We start from the raw sequence: 13,994 nt of genomic DNA, 5'->3' as shown, positions 1-13,994 counted from the left end.
TGTTTTGTGTAACTCCAAGGAAGTCAGACACCTTTCTATCTTCAGAGGTACTGATTAATACATGCGAATTTTCATTCCCTTAAAAATAAAACTGCTTCAGGAAGTAAGACATCAGTTTCAAAGCGTTTCACATTAAAAGCTTGAGACTAAGAAAAAGTTGCGAAAGTTAACAAAAAGAAAATCCATCTTTTCATTTAATTGATATATGCAGTTTTCATTCATTAGTAACTTCCATCTTTAAAGTATATTCAAAGTAAAAATACAAAACCCAGACTGACCTATTGAGCTGTAGGATATCTCAAGTGTATCACCTTTCTTCTTCACACACAGTTCAAATTCAGCAAAGTTGTTATTTTGCAAGTAAAATGCTCTAGATCTTGATTCCCACAATGTCAAACAGATGAAACCAGTAAATAAATTCTTTTTAAAATCCAGAGAGTCCCCGAGTTCCTACACGAAGCAGATCTTCAGCTTCTCGTTAAAAATGCACTGTAAATGTATCCTTATCTCTACCACAGGCTCACAAGCAGCCGGAAGGAAACAGCACTGACCACGTCATGGCAAATTAGAACAGGCAAAAAACTGCACAGTACAATAGCAAAGAAAAAAAAAAAATATCCCAAACTATGGAATGTAAACAGCTTCACTGGAGGGATGCATGCCTACAGCTCCCATGTTTTCGTTTACTCATCAGTGCCAAAGGTAAACATGGTTAACAAGAGCTTACAAAGAGGTGTGCTGTATCACTTTTGGGGAAAAAGGCGAGCACAAAATGTATCTTCTTATACAACTAAGGTCACCAATACATTAATAAAAAACCCCCAACTGTTTCAAAAGCATAACAGAAACGGTGTCTAAAATTAGGAACCTAAGGAAGTATGTTGGTGGCTAGGAATTTAAATCCATATGTTTTTAAGGAAGCGAAATGTGTGGTGCCTCGCATTTTGATCAAAATTCTTTAAACTGCCTTCGATTAAGGGCTGCTGTGACAAAAGAATAAGGGGTAGAGGTCTAACACATACCCATCCAGACTGAGACCCCCAGGAAAGCCTCTGGGCGACTTCAGTGCCATTGGCGGGGATTAACATCTGCCTTTGTACAGGAGGTTTAACTTCGCCTTGTTTTTGCAGTAGGCTGAAACTCCAAAAAATGAAGGGCATCTTCCTCTCCTCAACGCCAAGCAATTTAATTAGGGAGGATCATGTCACAGGCTTATACTCCCTCACTCTAGGAAAATATAACAGCTGTTTTTCCCATATAGATTGTGGTATTCCCAAATTCCTACGTAATGATGGCAGAGCATTCTAGCATTTATGTCACTAGATCCTACCCTTCTAAGAAATCAGGAAACCCAAGATTATGCAAACAGGAGAACCTCCCCAACTTCCAAAGCGTGCTTTAATTAGTTGTTAAAGGGTTCATAACAGTAGCCACAACCCTAACTAGAGAACATTTGAATTAATGAGAGCTACATGCATGAACAGAGAAGGATGTGCTTTGGGAACCATGACTGTTCAACCTCAGCCCTTGCCTTCAGAAGGGAGGACAGGTATGGAAATTTATTTAAGTACAACTTCTATTGTGGTTATTGCCTAGAAATAAATTGTAACTCTCCAATAAGATGAAACAATAATATTTTAAGTCACTCCCTCTAGCCAGTAAAGAGTAACTTCACTCCAAAGGATCACCAGGTAAATACGAGAACCTCCTCAGATTCCAAATAGAGACTTATTCTTAAAACGGGGGTTAAGCTAATTGTCCAGGGAGAACCAGAGCCGGAATACAGCTAGGGCTTATAATCATCTCCGTTACACTAATTGAAGCCACATGTATGAACAAAGAGTACAAGTTCTTAAGGTCCAGTAACTTTCTAAGGTCACTAACAATTAACAGCGTCAATGTAAAATCAGGATAAATGAAGTGCTGGAGACACAGGCTACCTAGCAAGCTCATGAAGTATAAGGAAAACTGGAGGTACAGCCACCATAAGACAGATTTTAAAAGCTCCTGGCATGCATTGGGAACTGGCATATTCTTCCATTAGTACCAGGTCATTCATTATTCTGTAAAATATTAATATTTTACAGTAGGTACTACAATACCAAGATACACACTAAATCTGTAAGATCCAAAAGCTGCGGCAGCCAACTTACAAAAAGCCACGAAGAAATCTTTTCTTACTTTTTATTTTAAAAAAACAACAGCAAAACCCTCAATGAAAAACTAATCATCATAATTTACTGTCATTTAAGAGACTGCAGCAGCATAACACATTTGATCCCAAAGAGATCCACACAAACACTACTATCACAGTCACACTTCATGGTAACATGGAGTTTCTAACCATCTGATACCATTGCAGGAACAGACATTCAAAAGCCGGTTTACAAATTTTGCACCACGGTGATGCAGTGATGTAAGACTATATAGCAGACTCTTCCTTCCCTCCTATACCCCCTCCCCAAAACCACCAAGGAATCTCTAAATAAAGTCAAATGATACCTTCTTCTTACAAGAAAAGAAACATCTAACCACAACATTACCACCAAAGACAAGTGAGTGAACCGGCTTTAGTGAGCTTTTATATGTAACCTTATAAAGGCTAGGCACTCAAACTATTATTATTTATAGGAAATTTTTCATTCCTTCTTTAGCGGTACACAGTAATAGCAAATGATCTATTGGGCAATAACAGCACGGCAAAATAATGCAAAAGTACTTTCCTTTAACCCATATCACTTTCTCTGGTATATAGAAAACAAGGGCAGCTTTTCACAGAAGCCAGCACAATTCTAAACCAGCTATATTTTCCTCCACATCTATTTTTATAAACTGTGCTTTCATTATTCCAAGTATCGCAGGATCCTGCTGTCTATAGGCTAACACAAACATGACTATTGTTTTTGCTACATAATGCCACTTATCTCCCTGCCTGATTTTACGTGCATCTGTGATTAGAAAATAAGTTATTTGCAAACAGCATAAAATGCGCAAATTGTATTCACATGCACAATAAGCTTGACTACATACAAATAGTCCTAGGAGAAAGGGAACCCAGTATATATTACCATAAAATTTACATCAAATATTCAGAACTACAGAATAAGTAAGGTTTTGCTTTCGTTTTTACTAACTTTTGTAGAAACATATTATAAAAAGCAATATTAAGAAACAACAATATAAAGAAACATCTTAATTTTGCTTAATCCTTGAAACTGAACATACAAATAAATTATTTCAATCCCTCTGGAAATTCCCCTCCTCTACCGATTTCAACATCTAGAAACAGCCTCAGTCTGTCAAAAAGTACATTCAGCCAATTTAACCCTTAGTGCACTGCTACTCTGGTATCCCAGAAGATACATTGTCGGACTCCTTCCAGCTAGACATCACAACTTTTTTCCCCCACCACTCTTCACTATATATACACCCTGTACTTAAACCCAGCCCTATTCAGCCAGTTCAACAAAGCCCGTAAGAAATACCTCCAGAACCAACATTTTTGGTCCCGACGGTGAAGTTGCAATACTGCAACTAGGCTCCAACTTGGAAGTAACAAATCCACAATTTCTCCCTCAACTCCTGGCAGTACGAGCCGGTATAGCCCATACTGCCTTAGCGTTCAAGCACTGTAATGCAGAACACTGAAATGACACAGCGGTATCACACCGGAGCAGGTGTAGCAGGCATCAAAGTGCCAGGCACAAACCGAAAAAATTTGCTGAAGAAACTCAGCTATAAAGTTGGACAACTCAAGTCTTGGTACTGAGAGCACCCCAGCTGAGCTGAAAGATGTCTCCAGCAAGCTACTGGATCCAGTCCCATTTAGGGTTACTAAAGATGACGGTAATCATCCTGCACTGCTTTTTTTGTGACATTAGTAAGATCATTCATACATTTAAAATTAAGAACTAGCTTAGCTGCTTTAAGATTCAAATGCAGATCTGAATCCAGAGTTACTGCTGAAACAGCTCGACTCATTTAACACGGGGACAAATGACCTGCGATTGAAATTTCCCATGGATTTTCTGAGACAGTCTGCAGCATTAGCTCTAGCCCAGAAGTGTCAAAGTTGTGACTCAACAGAAATGCAAAGCTGAACCCCCTTCTGAACACCATCTTGGATGCGGGAGGAAGAGGGGAGTGAATGAGAGGAAAGGGAAGAATAAAGACATCACCTGGAAATTTTGGACTGAAGGACTGAAAACCATCCCGGGTGAGGTCAGACAAACACATGGATGGTGACCACACCATTTAACTCAAGTTTCTAACTCCTTCCTACCAGTGGAGGTTAACGATGGATCAAGCCAGAGCCAGTCCACCCTCTGCAGAGTTGCATCTTTTTAAGTTACTGCACAAGTTATACATCATAGAGACTGGTTTTCTTAAAAAGGGGGGGAAGCAGAATGATATCACAGTTCTCATAGCACAGAAATCCCAAACCCATGACCATCTTTATGCATGGTCCACACTAAGCATAAATGCTAACAACATAGTCTACTGTGGCACTCTTCACAGATTGATTATTCCTACTCAGTAATATTAAGAAATTGCACAGAACGGGGGCTTTGATCCACATCCTTAGACCTGGGGCATCTGTAGTTGGCAAAATGACAAGCAAGAAGAACAAGTTAATATATGTTACTTGGCACAAGTAGTTTCTGAAGGCTCAGTATTTCAACTGCTCACACAAATTAAAGGAGATAGGAAAACAACATGGTAAAGGGGTATCACCGAGGAAGGAAAGAAACTACATAAGGAACAGCCTGAAATCTTCTGAAAGCATCCACGCTGCCTAGGGGAAACTGTGCAAAGAGCAGCTGACATAATAAAAGTCAACAGAGTGACCTTTGCTGAGCTTTCGTTAAGGACAAAGAAATCATCAGTATCAATAAATCCCTGTTTTGCAGCCAGGCTGGAAACCAGCCTATATCACCACAAGCTCTCAGTACATATACAGCAAGGAGGACAGAGAGTAAGAGGGTTCATCTGTTAAATATAAACAAGCATTAAAAAAAAAAAAGGGAATTGGCACACAATTTAGTCAATACAAAAGAAATGAACCCTCCCTTCCCTAAATCTCACATAAAAGCACGTTTACTCCAAAGAGAGCAGAAAGTACAAATGCAACGAACAAGCTTTTCTTTGCCATCACCAAAAAATCGAATTTTCATTATTTTCTTTTTTTTGGCAACTACCTCTTTTAGCCTGAATATTTAATGAGGCAAGATTCCATTCCAGACTATTAACAGCTCCAGCACTGTTTACAGGCTCCCCCACCCCTGAAAACCTTCCTCTTCCTATCACCCATGTTGCCTGATACTTTTTAAGTCCCTTTTATTTAGCACGTTTATATAACACAGCTGTTGGTACACAAACCCAGCAACCCGGCAGAGTGCTGCTGGGAAATCTGAAGAAAATTACAACGTGGTTGAGGCTTTTTTTTCTCTGTATCCTCTCCTGCCAGCATGCTCAGTGTCTAAAGGTAGCCCCAAATCAGTGTAGGTGTGTAGACGTAGAGCACTGTAAATAATTGATCTACGCTGCAGCAACAAAAGATCAGACTACCACCAAAAGACCAGTCCTGAACAGCAAGCTAAAAGATACTGAGGTGAGGAAAGCTCTCCTCAACTCTAATACTGAAGCTCTTGAGCTCTGAATAAAGTATTTGAACATCTGCTAAGATAAAGAGCAAGCCTCCCTAATCTGATCAGGCAAGAGAAAGGCCATGCTGGGTTTCAGTCACGTCTCTGCAAAGTGTTTGCTCTTGCAAAGTAGAGCCAACTCAACAGGAAAAGTTAGCTGCAACTTGCCCTAAGGCAAGTGAGCAGGGGCACTCCAGCGGGAAGCAAGGGACCAAATCCTCTCCCCAGCTTCCCCATTCCCCTGGGAAGAAAGTAACTGGCTCTTGCATTTCCACAGGTTGGGTGCATGGTATAAGAAGAGGAGGTTAGGAAGATGGGACATCACAACGCTAGCCCTCCCTTCCTCCTCCAACTGTGCCAGAGATTGGACCTCCTTCCCTCCCCACCTGCCCCCTCCCCCGTCAAAACTGCTTAGTGGATTCAAACACCATTTTGCAGCTGCCAAAATTGCACTTTTTGGCACACTGGACACATAAAAGAGAAGATGAGGGTAAATTTTCAGAAGTGGTTATGTGACCTAGCAGCCTTGGCTATCCTTAGGGCTTTGAAACTTTTCGGATTGAATTTGGGTTACTAAAGGCTTGGCTCACAGATAAGCTGCACTACTTCAACTACAGTTAGGTAAAAGCCACGTAATGTTGCTTCACTGCATAGCACCTACTCTAAATGCCTGCACGGATGCATGCATATACATATCAGGTGCAGTGACACAAACACACTTTATCCTCATTTTTGTGTGTGTATGTGTACATACACACACATATGTATACACCAAAATAAATATATGAAATGCGTGCCCTTCTACTTGACTCTTTACTTTTGGTGTAGCTATTTTGGCTACCGAAGAAGCAAAACCTCCACAACCTCCCACATCCCTATACAACAAGGGGGTATGCAGAAGTGCTCCTTCTCTGCTTGCAGTTCAGTTGCCTCCACCCATTGCTGCTCATCACCACCGCAGTACTGCTGGGAGAATATTAAGCTTGATTTTCCCCTCCTCCACTGAAGGCCAAACAAACAAGATTAACTGGAGCCCCCCCTAAAAAGGGCAGCGTCCCCCAGGCAGTGCATAGGGAGCTTGCACAGTCTGCAAGCCCGCGAGAATTCAGCAGTCAGTCTACCAGCCTGGGGAACAGAGCAGTGCTAACATCTTGGTCTTGCAAAGATAACATCTGTGTGTAGTTACTGTCAAAAAGGGGAGAAGTGTATGTGCAAGTCAGGCCTCCACCACCTGAAAAACATTGGCCACAAGCACACCGTCACACCGAGCTTCCTGGTGACCGACAGCGTGACTGCCAGTCTTTCTAAGAACTTCTCCATGACGGGCTATCTAAAGGTCTCTTATCCTAACAACCATCAGGTTTTGTTATGATGAACATTTCCGAAAGCATGGCCTTGTTTAGCAATATAACATGGATCCAAGGACCAGCTTAAAACAGTAACATTCATAGCAAAGACCTGCCTCTCCTTGCTACTGCATAACGGCACACGTGCGTGCTAATCTCCAGTAAACGCAGAGGCTGGGGAGTGCGGTTTGCTGGTCCAAAACTCTTGCGAATCACTAACTTGGTCTGTCCTTTGATTCTGCCTTTGTAGTTAATTCATTGCTATTGGTAAAGGGAAGGAAAAAATCAGGTGCTCATACTTCCCAGTTGATAAAATGAGAATAAGGAGACATTCAATTAAGTTGAGTTTAGTTTCAACTAGTTTTGAAAGGATGAAAGGAAAGCAATTAAAAATGCATCAGCCTACATGTACTTGTTCAAACTCCTTGCTAGAGACATGACAGAAGTCAAAAGCTTAGGAAAATTATAAAATGTTTTAAAAACAGCTTGATGTAATTAGACCAAGTCAGCCCATTACATAAGGATTTCTTTTTAAACAGAATGGAAAAGACCTGTCATAACACAAGACAAACCTCCAGTAATGCAGATTGCAACCACACATCTCTACAGGCCGGACTTTGCCGTAATTCTTTTCTTTGTAACTGCTCACTTCTGGACTCATGTATTCTCCACCAGAATAATATTAATATTATTAATAATAATAATACTAAACACTCCAAAACCAGAATAGATGGACTACAATTTTGATATGACACTGCAAGTGTCTGCATAGTCTAGCTCATCAAGAGTTAAGTGACACTAATTACGGAGAGAAAGGAAAACAAAAGATCTCATATTACTTCCTCTCCTACAACACTCAGTATATGCTATTTTATCCAACAGTAAATTTGCAGAGACAGGATTGGCTTTATGTGTTGTCACAGGATAACCAAATTACCAGCATTAATAAATAACATTAGTATCAAAGATACCTTGCTATTTTTTATATTGCACAAAATCTCAAAAAGCTGGTCAAAAAAAGATACCGAGAAAACTGTATATTGATAAAACCCCAAATCCAGCTCAGAAATTTCTGTAAACCAAATTAATTATTCCAGTGACACAGAATAAATGTTTTAAAAGGCACCCTCGAGCAGTTTCTGGCATTTAATAGCACCTTTTAAAGAGCATTAAGACAACGAACCTATAAGCAACTATAACAGGACAGCTGCACATAAGCCAAATCCACATAAGTCAAATCTCACTGATTTCAAAGGGGAAGGGTCTCAGTACAGAGACAGCTACAACAGGATACGAGGCAACTTGTAGAAGAGGGTGGAGGGGGGGGATACCTTCTTGACCCCCAGAGGTTTTGCTCTTTTGATTAACGCATACACACAAGAGAATGAAGAGGTGGCAGTGGGAAGAAGAAAGATCAGGGGAAAATAAATATAATTGCTTTGGCTAGGTGCCAAACTTCACAAATTACCAGTTGCCACTCTGTACCCAATACTGATATAAAACTGTCAACCATTCTACAAAAATTACTTTGCCTACAAATTAGTAACACAGTCATTATTTTTAAATCACCTGCAGGTAGAAGTTAAGTTTACCAACGAAAAATCTGCGGGCCAAAGACATAGACTTTTTTTTTTTTTTAAAACTGGAATATAAATGCACACAAAATATATACATTAAGGGGGGAAACCGGAAAGGAAAAAAAAAAAAAAGCCAGCAGAGATCAGGTTCAAGTCAAAAGTTTCTTATTCCAGGTGACCTTTTCCAGCCAAGTGTCGGTGATTCTAGATCAGGGAGTTAAACTCCCACAGGATTTTTTTCAGCATTCTACAGAAGATGCTACAGGACCAAGCTGAGTAAAAATCCCCATTACAACTTTTGCAACATAGATTTTTAGCATTCTGTGGCTTTCCTTTTGCAATTAAGTTATTTTTAAACTTTTCCAACTGGACTGTCAAGCACAACAAATGAAACATCTAAGTAAGTTCAAAATTACTCTCTGTTGTAGCCATAGAAATACTGTGTGATTCTCATTTCTATGTTCGAGTATTTGAGCAGTTTCAGAAATCTGAATTTGATTTAATTGACGTGCACCAACTAGGAAGGGGCACAAACTAATCCACACAGAACTTGCTGAAGCCTCCCCTTTCCCAACCACACACAGACACAGATTTCAAGCCGAAGTTTGGTACTTTACTCCTGTCCATGATGTACATGTTCAAGGCTGCATTCAGCAACTCTGCCAAGTTGAGAAACGTAAAGGGTCTTACCTTTGCAGTGCCTTTAAAGAATCTGTACGAATATAGAGCAGATTAGGCAATGTTTCTGTTTGCCTTTCATTTGCTGTCAGCTGTCAGCAATATGAACAGTCAAAAGCCTCTAGAGCAGGCTGGTATTAGTCAGCTAGACTTGAATTTCCAGTTTTTTTACATTGCTGTCTATTTTCCTTCATTAAGTTAGCCTGTCCTACCCTGGTATCAGATTACAGGGAGCCAACATTTATAGCACCTTGCAAAACAGTCAAACCTATCACATACCTAAGTCTGCCTATACCTGTTGCCCTCAATGTTTAACCCTTGCTACCAACAGGAAAAACTTTTATCCTAGAACGTATCACCTGAAAAACATTTGCAGCAGAGGAGTCATTTTTCCTTCTTACCTGACAGCTACAGAACAGCATGAGATTTTGTTTTACAAACTGGAGGACACAGGCAGACTACACCGAGAACAGCGGCTCTGAAATGCCCACAAGAACAAACACAGAGACCCCGCAGCAGAGAGACTTCTCCTACCTCCAACGAGAACCATGGCCTGGAAGCACTTGCTGCTTATTTTAGCAGGTCTCAGAAACCCCAAACGGCTCGTTCTGGGTTCAAGATCACCTGATTACACTAATTCCTCGCCACCCCTCAGACCCTGCTGCTAGAGCAGGAGGCAGGCAGGCACGTTTTCAGCACGGGACCGATGGCGTTTCCAGCCCGCGGCTCTCCCAGCACCGCCGGCTGCCCTCTGCCCAGCCAGGACGCAGTGCTGCCCCGGGCTTGGCTCTTCCACCTTCTCCCCGACGGCTTTTAGCCCACCCTCCCTTTCCGGAGGGTGTGCTGCTAATCCTATTTCCACAGGCTAGGATCTGCAGTCTAGAGATCGTCGAGTTAAACCACACAATGCTGAAAAAAAAGTTGCAGCGATTTCTCTGTGCAAGATGCACGGCCACCCCGTGAACATCAGCTGCGATGGTGACGCTTCAAAGGACTACAAGACAAGGCATTTTATGTGTTCTTGCATGACAGGTGCCTTAGCTTTCCTACACGCACATCATACACCTTAGAATTAAACAGAGTTTTAACAAATAAATATGTATATTCTTACAACTCACCCAGGGTTGCTCAGGCAGCCTCCTTCTTGGGACAAGCAGTCCGTTTTGCTAAAGTTGAGAATATAAGGTAATACTCACACCATTACACTCACACAAGCAAGCTAACTTGGAGAGCACGGATGAAACACACAAGAATAGTTTTATTTGCATGCTGCTTTAACCTAAATCTTTACTTAAGTAACTTTTTAACCCTTCAGACAAGAATCACAGACCCAATCAAAGCAAAGCAAAAAATAAATGGCTGAGAGGGCTTGTGTTGAGAAACAGTACGGCCCAGATCACAAAGCAGTACAACTAACACTTACCGTAAGCTGCTTTCTTAACACAGCGTTAAACAAGCGTTTCAGTCTTTGAGAGATTCTAGCTCCGTATTTAGAAGAGCACTTACATTTATATTTAAGTTAGCATTGTGGTTAACAATGACGCATGGGTAAAATATAGATAGAAACATCAGATTTTCAGTCTTTCTTGTTTATAAAGCTTATCAGTTAAAACACATTTTTGCAAACTGTGCCTAAAGCTTTTTAATCTATTCGTCACAAAGATCCTCATTTAACTTTACCCAGAAATATAAGAAATGAAGTAGTCAGTCACGCATTTCCAATGGTTATACCACAGGAATTCATCGGTGAGGTTTTTCGCACCAGGCAAGAGGTGACCTGTTTTCTGCAGTCTGTATCAGGCACAGCACAGCGCCCACACGGTGCCCCAACACACACCTTCCTTACACATCCCCAGGGGTCCATTTTGTCACCCGTTCAGCCGCGACCATCGAGATGACTTCTTATAAGTTCTTTCTGAAATAGTTTGATGAGTGAACTAAGACAAGTAGTACTGTGAATTTTTTGTTTTTCAGGGCTTGGAGAGTCCAATACTATTACTAACACAGCCATGGAGTTATTTATGAGGTTGGGACAGGAGAAACGCATTTCTGTCAGAAAAAATAAGACAAATCTCCTACTTCCTCAAAATCACAAAGCTGATGTTTGCACTAAGCTTTGTTACAGGTTCCAAAAAAAACCCCAAAAAGCAACAAGAGCCCAACCCAAGAGTGAGTGACAACACCTCCTAATATTTCACAAGCAGAAATACTTGATTCAAAAAAGCCTGTAGAAACAGGAGTGAACGGTAATATAAGAAGAGGTGCAAAGTACCAAACCGTACCTACAGTTGGGCAGATTGATAAAGAACAGCTGCAGACAGGGAAGTCAGAGATGTCAGTCAGACTTCATGAACACCCTCCCACTAACCTCCAGGACTGACGAGTCTGGGTTTTTTTTTCCCTGTTTGTCTTTACTAATGTAACTGGGTTTTTTAGCATGAGTGCATTCAACTTTATTTTTGGTTTGATCAGGTTCTTTACTGTAGCTCAGGCAGCGTTCATGTAAGAAGAATTCATGTCGGCCATGATAGACTTGTTCTCTTAAATGGGACACCAAAACAAACGATCTTCAAGATAGTCTCCCAAATCAAGGCATAGGATTTGTTACTCCCTTCAGAGGTGAACTCTTCTGCCTGGTTTCTAGTGTACTGTATTTTACAGATCGCTGTAGCTGCAACTCTTGTGTCATCTACAGGCCTAACAAAAAAAAAAAATATTTAAATTTATTGAAAATTATAGAATGAGGGAGCTAAGCTTTAAAACTCCCAGGCAGAAGCACTAAGGCTCGTTTGGGGTAGAAGGCTGTAACTGTACGTTTTGCCTCAGCATGACGAGTCACAGCTCTGAGCTGGTACGTGCTTTCTGCGTGGGTAATTTGTACTGGTGTTCCTGGTCACAGCTCACCATGGAGAAAGGCAAGAAGCAACAAAATACTCCAGATATGCTCAAGTAAACACGATTAGTAAGCTCTCCTGCAGCATGCAGCAAAGGGAGCAAAGTCACCAACCAACCAGTTTGCTCTGAACTCAAGGAACACTCTCAAAACATTAGTTTAATACTGAACTTGAGACTGGAAGCAACTTGTAAGAAAGCACCAACACACACACGGGCGCAGAGACAGGGAGGGAGGGATGCGGCGTTGGTTAGAAAAGGTGAGTATTATATAGCCAGAGGGACTTCAAAAAACAAAACAAAACAAAGCACAAAAAACAAAACAAAACAAAACAAAACAAACCCTAGGCTCTCGCTGTAACTTGTTTGATACACAAACCACCTTGTTACTAGACAGCCAACTACTTATGGGTGTGGAGCACACAGCACAAAGAGCTCTATGTGCAGGTTATCCCAATAATCTTGTCTGATGTAGACGCACTGAATATACCTCCATTGTACCCGGAAAAAGGAACAGAATTGTCTCGTCTCTAAACCTTCCTGAGATGACTTCTTCATCCCTGCAGAAAGACCATAGGTTTGGGTTTTTTCAACCCCAATCTTTGTCATCATCTTTCCTTCTTTCCCTTATTAGCATCTTCAGCATTAACTCTCTTGATATACTTTTAAGAATATCATTCTGAGAGGCAAACACTTCTACATTTCTCTTATTTCCCTCTTGGATATGTTTGTCTCATTTCAGCCAGCTTTTCAAAAGGTGACCACCTACATCCAGGTTCCAGGTGTTTGCCAAGTCAGACATTCACTGAACGGCTGTGCTCTTTTCACAGAATCACAGAATGGTTGGGGTCGGAAGGGACCTTTAAAGATCATCTAGTCCATCCTCCCTGCCACAGGCAGGGACATCTTGCACTAGACCAGGTTGCTCACAGCCCTGTCCAACCTGACCTTGAACACTTCCAGGGATGGGGCATCCACAACTTCTCTGTGCAACCTGTGCCAGTGCCTCACCACCCTCATAGTGAAGAATTTCTTCCTGATGTCCAATCTAAATCTACCCTCTTTCAGTTTGTCCTGTCACTACAGGCCCTGGTAAAAAGTCTTTGTGAGTTTTCCAAGACAATCATAGAATCATAGAATGGTTTGGGTTGGAAGGGACCTTTAAAGGCCATCCAGTCCAACCCCCCTGCAGTGAGCAGGCACATCTACAACTAGATCAGGTTGCTCAGAGCCCCATCCAGCCTGGCCTTGAATGTTTCCAGGGACAGGGCATCCATCACCTCTATGGGCAACCTGTTCCGGTGCTTCACCACCCTCCTCATAAAAAATGTCTTCCTTCTACCTGGTCTGAATCTACCCTCTTTTAGTTTAAAACCATTACCCCTTGTCCTATCGCTATTGACCCTGCTAAAAAGTCTGTCCCCATCTTTCTTATAAGCCCCCTTTAAGTCCTGAAAGGCTGCAATAAGGTCTCCCTGCAGCCTTCTCTTCTCCAGGCTGAACAACCCCAACTCTACAGGAGAGGTGTTCCATCCCTCTGATCATTTTTGTGGCCCTCCTCTGGAGCTGCTCAACAGGTCCATGTCTTTCCTGTGCTGAGGACCCCAGAGCTGGACGCAGTACTCCAGGTGGGGTCTCACCAGAGTGGAGTAGAAGGGGAGAGTCACGTCCCTCGACCTGCTGGCCACGCTTCTTTTGATGCAGCCCAGGGTACGGTTGGCCTTCTGGGCTGCAAGCGCACACTGCCAGCTAATGTCCAGCTTTTCATCCACCAGTACCCCCAAGCCCAGGGACGTGGAATATGGTGGTGCCTTTGCCTTTTAAGCCTGCATAGCAAGAGCGGTCATGTCCTGAGC

General features: G+C 41.8%; 1 protein-coding gene across 4 annotated transcripts in view; it reads right to left on the bottom strand.

Annotated features, from left to right (window-relative positions):
* ELF1 (E74 like ETS transcription factor 1) overlaps positions 1–13,994 on the bottom strand; it is a 93,839-nt gene that overhangs the window by 41,323 nt on the left and 38,522 nt on the right. Inside the window, exon 1 of one of the 4 annotated variants that reach the window (XM_082303724.1) lies at positions 279–469. The exons of the other annotated variants lie outside the window; for them this stretch is intronic. The gene's annotated coding sequence lies outside the window, so the exon portion shown is untranslated. Of the gene's footprint in view, positions 1–278; positions 470–13,994 lie in introns of those variants that run through there. 4 annotated transcript variants of the gene reach the window in all.

The sequence above is a fragment of the Platalea leucorodia genome (assembly GCF_965183815.1).
Source record: "Platalea leucorodia genome assembly, chromosome: 2".
Classification (NCBI taxonomy): Eukaryota; Metazoa; Chordata; class Aves; order Pelecaniformes; family Threskiornithidae; genus Platalea; species Platalea leucorodia.
Note: the sequence above shows the minus strand (reverse complement) of the source record. Positions and strands in the feature narration are given on the sequence as shown.